The 5,000-nt window shown below is 44.6% G+C and overlaps 1 protein-coding gene across 2 annotated transcripts in view; it reads right to left on the bottom strand.

Annotated features, from left to right (window-relative positions):
- Positions 1-5,000, bottom strand: part of LOC138051897 (OTU domain-containing protein 3-like) — a 17,132-nt gene that overhangs the window by 6,503 nt on the left and 5,629 nt on the right. The window lies entirely within an intron of this gene.

Raw genomic sequence — 5,000 nt, 5'->3', positions numbered from 1 at the left:
TTTGAGAAAACAGGCACCGGTCACACTGATAAACAGTGGAAATTAGAAAGGGGAGAGAGGGAGGGAAAAAGCCGCTAAAAGCTCCACACAAAATTCACCTTCTTCCTGTCACACCGATGAATAAGCTGTACCACGCAGAGCACAAGGAATCCAAAGCATGCGCAAATATAACAAAAACACTGTTAACAATTGACTGCAGTCACTCCTGGTCGTTAGCTCAGTTAAACTGCACTTAGCCTCATTTAACAACTGCGTCACGACGTGGAGGTGGGGTGCCTGAGCCATCCTGGAGCTTCCTCTATTGGCAGGCAGCTCCAAGATGGAGACTGCACCAACGGCTGGCAAAACCTGACAAACCAGCTATGAGCGCCCATGCCCAAGCTGAAGGACTTCCGAGACTTGGAGAGAAGGGGCTCATGACCCCCCAAGCCAGAGCCCCAAACACCCACAATTCCGACACCACCCAACAACCACAGAACTGCTAACCATGCTAACTGACTGGAGAACCGCTAACAGCCTGTAGAACTGCGCCAATGTGCAAACCGCAAACTGCTCATAAAAACATGGAAGCCTCCAGTGGACCAGTAGACCACCATCAGTCATACAGCCTGCACTGGTGCATGTGACTGCTACCCCAAGGCTGTGACACTGGTATACTGCTTAAAGCCTGTAACTGGCCATTAACCCAAAGGCCTGGTGCACAAAGACCACGAGGCACAAAAACACCAAGCCTGTACACTGTTACGCTTGAAAAAAGCCAAGCTCAAAGATTGCTACACGCATAGACTGTGACATTAGATGCCGATAAGCTATAAGAGATCGCACTTGAGCATAGAGACAATCGCTGGACGACTAAGCTCTACCAAGAACCATGCTGCCTGCACCTATGTGTAAGACTGCTGACCTGCCAGATGCAGCAGTGGTATACCACTGAAAACCATGTGCCTGTGTTTTGTGTGAGTAACTGCTAACCCAAAGGCCTGGAAAAAACTAAGCTTGCACGCTGATACGCTTCCCAGCTTGAAGACCGTTACACACATAGCCAGCTATGAGCTAAAGGATATAGTACTGAGAGTACCACCAATGGTTAGACAACTTCTAGGTTCCACCACGATCAATGTATGACTGCTGGGCCGAAGGCCACAGACACTGGTATATCGCTGTGAACCATGCAAGCCTGTGCTTTGGTGAGTGACACTTAGGTTGCAAGTTGGACAACTGCTACACGCGCAGACACCTACGAGCAACAGATGGCCTGGAATGTGAAACCAATGACTAGAAGACTGCTAAGCCCTGCCAAGCCCTATGCAGCTGTATGAATGACTGCTGAACTGTGACACAGGTGTACTGTTGTGAACCATGCAAGTGTTTGCATGGGTGACAGAGCTCTAACCTAGAGGCCTATAAACACAAAGAAGATAAGGTGTAGCGAAAAACAACCTAGTATGTACGCCAGTATGCTTAAAAACAAATACCGGTATTGCAAAAAAAAGGCTTCCACAACACCCACCAATAACGCTGTAAAATGTGCGACAGGAAAACAACAAAATGCCCAAACTACCCTGAACATCCCATACGCTGACCGAAATAAAAAACTGTGCATGTCACAAACTAAGCACCAACGCCATAATGCCAAAAGGCTACCAGCACACACACCAACAATGCTTATAATGCTACAACGACAAGCACATGCAAGAAAGGAAGAATTGCACAATGCCCTGCCAGATCAGAAATTACAAACTTACCATGCAAAAGTAAGTTGACAGTCTCTTTCAAGTCTCAATTCTCGACTCGATCCTCAATTCTCCTGAGGATCGAGCATCGAGAAAAGACAATTGAGAATCGAGTTGAGAATCAAGTCAGATAGATAGATAGATAGATAGATAGTTTATTAAAATATCGAACATAGCAGTCCACAGACTGAATTGCGTTACAATTACTTAAAATTAAGATTAAATAAATTCTAAAAATATAAATACTAATTGAAATTAAATTAAATAAACATTTCTATAAAATTCGAAAAACTCTCTACATATAACTATGTACAAACTAGTCTAAAAAATTATGTACACATACTTGGAATAAAAGTGTTCTTAAAACGATTTGTATGTGTACGGGGCATGGCATAAGCCCTGGACTGTCTTAGATTATATCTGTGTTCTCTCTTAGGAGCTAAGGCAGGCAAAAGTTTGTGATCCGGGCATGACGTAATAGACTCGAAAAGCTTACTACACAGAGCTATGCGTCTAGCATGCAAGGTTACTAAATCGAACCTGACCAAACATTCTGAATGCGACGCATAAGGACAAATGATGGAGAGCACTCTCTTTTGCACTCGTTCCTTGCCATTTATCACAATTGGTGAAAAATTGTGTGTTCCTTTTAAAGTCAATGCGCATCTCCTTGCATTTGTCAGCGTTCAGTTCCATCCTATTTTCGATCGACCACGCCTCAACAGTGGAAACTGCGCTTTGTACATCACTAGTCGAACCTCGCAGTATCGTTTGGGCGATAGTCGTGTCATCTACGTACTTCCAAGTGAGCGCATCGACCTCGAGATCCTTGATCATTAATAAGAACAACCAGGGACCAAGCTTGGTCCCCTGTGGCACCCCGGCGGGGACTAGGCCCCATTCTGACCGGCAGTCAGATGACAGCTTGACACGTTGTTTCCTGTCTGACAGAAAGTCCAGCACCCAAACGCGAACCCACCGTGGCATATCCAAGGCTTCAATCTTTCTGACCAACAGATTGTGATCAATGAGATCGAAAGCCTTACCATAGTCGAAAAGTACCACTCTAACAGCCACCCCCGTGGCGTCAGTGGCTTGTGACCAGTTATGTACCATGGATATCAAAGCGTACAAGGTGGAGGATCTTGGAATACCGCCATATTGGTTCGGGTCTATAATCTGCAACACCGCTGGACCGACGTATCTGAGTACCACAAAATCTTTCACAACCTTAGAGATAGCGGGTGTCAAAGAGATAGGACGCAGGTGCTTAGTAGCATATTCCACGGGTTTTTGCTTTGGGAGAGGCACCACATCCGCAAGCTTTCAAGGGGCAGGAAGCCTTTGTTCTCTAAAGCTCGCGTTCAGTATAGATGTGATAGGCTTGACATCATTTCGGTATCGCCGGTATTGTTCCATGTCTCCATGGTGGAAGGCGTGTTGACGGAGCTTAATGAGGTTCTTGAACTGCTCAGTAACCCAAGGGGGATCATTCAGGTGAAGTCTGACGTGTTTAACTGGCATTAAGTGGTCAAGACCAATTTTGACAAAATCCGTAGACAGCGCCAATTTAGCCTCGCAGTTAGATGCTTCGCTAACCGCTGACCAGTCGATAGACGCGAGGAAACGCCTAAGCTCTGACTTGCGACTGGCCCAGGTGCCCGCTTGGAAAAGGTTCTTCTACTTGGGCCTTCCCTTGGAGCACGAGTTGTTGGGTGTACGATGACGACATTGTGATCCGATAGACCAAACGGTGGTAAAGTCTCTACAGAGTTTTTATTGTACAAATCTGGTTGATTGGTTAAGACCAAGTCCAGGATCTGATCACCCCTAGTGGGCTTGTTGACCAGTTGCCGCAGTCTGAATTGTGCAGCTAAATGATTCACCTTTAACCTATTGAAATCCCCGCAGAGTAGAATCCCGCAACCTGGGAATTCACCCTCAACAGTTGTCAAGGTTGCTGATAGATAGTCTAACAAAGCAGTGTCTCTGGCACTGTCATTGAAGAAAGGATGGTATATTGTGGCTGCGACAACACAGGGTATCCCACGCGGGAGTCTTTTTGGTCTTAACCACGCCCAAAGAGCTTCAAACTCAGGTTCTTGTAAGTGATCAAGAGATCTACATGTATATTCAATCGAGTTCACTATATAGAGCCCAATCCCTCTGTGAAAATCCATGGTGCGGTTTCTAGGAATAAACGAGTATCCAGGAATGTGGAGGTGGTTTCCGCTGATGGTGTCCCTCAGCCACGTTTCGGTAATGAACCCTAAATTTGGTTTAAAGTCCAGGATGGTAAAAGCAAATCAATCAAAGCAATCAAGAATAAAAATGAGCTGGTCGCCTGACTGATTTCTTGACACACTAATGCAACTGGGAAGATGAATAAAAGAAAAGCCTGCCAAAGTTTCTCGGCAAATGTTGTTCAGGAGTAACGCAGAAAACCAAGCGAGTTAAATAGCCCTCTTTCAAATCCGGTTGCTGAAACTGGGAAAAATCACAACAAATGACACTATTTCTGTGCGATTGCGGAGGAGATGATTATTCTTCCACCATATGATCGAAGCAATTTTACTCAACAATCACACAGACTGAAAACAGTCTTCAAAACTATCGGACCGGCGTGGTATTTTAAGTTTACTCCGTAGGCTTCGAGAGAGTGATCAGCCCGACAATTGAGCTGTAGCCTAGCTTGTTAGTAAAAATTACTTCCGTAGTATTTCAAGATAGGAAAGTCTTTGAAACTACATGTATTCGACTGCGAAGGATATAATTATTCTTTATCCGTAAGATCGAAGCACACTAGACAATCAAACGGACTGTAAACAGTCTTCAACACTTAGTATACATCAGAGTGGGATTTCAAGTTTACTTCGTAGGTAGTTCATAGACCTTATTGGATACACGTCATCAGTAACACTGCAGTAGCAGACCTTTCTGGAAACAAAATCTCCTCTGTATACATGTATGTTAATTTCAGATTTACAAAAACTGTTTCTTTGAACGTAAAACTATTCCGAGATGACTCACTCAAGACCCCAAGTTTCATTGCCCTGCCTTGTTTGTTTATTCCCTACCAAGAAAAATCAACAGTCACTGCGATCAGGTTAAGTGGGGAAATATTATTTACCAAAAAGGCAAGAGAAGAGAAAAAGACAACATGTTGCCCTCATACAAACTCCCAACTCGAGGTATCAAAAGTTGGATGGAACAGCTTTTGCTACATGTACTTCGTCCTGCGATGATGTTGTTCTTGGTTTGCTCACA

This window comes from Montipora capricornis, chromosome 6, assembly GCF_036669925.1.
Source record: "Montipora capricornis isolate CH-2021 chromosome 6, ASM3666992v2, whole genome shotgun sequence".
Lineage (NCBI taxonomy): Eukaryota > Metazoa > Cnidaria > Anthozoa > Scleractinia > Acroporidae > Montipora > Montipora capricornis.
The sequence above is the reverse complement of the archived record's forward strand: the minus strand, read 5'-3'. Positions and strand labels throughout refer to the sequence as shown.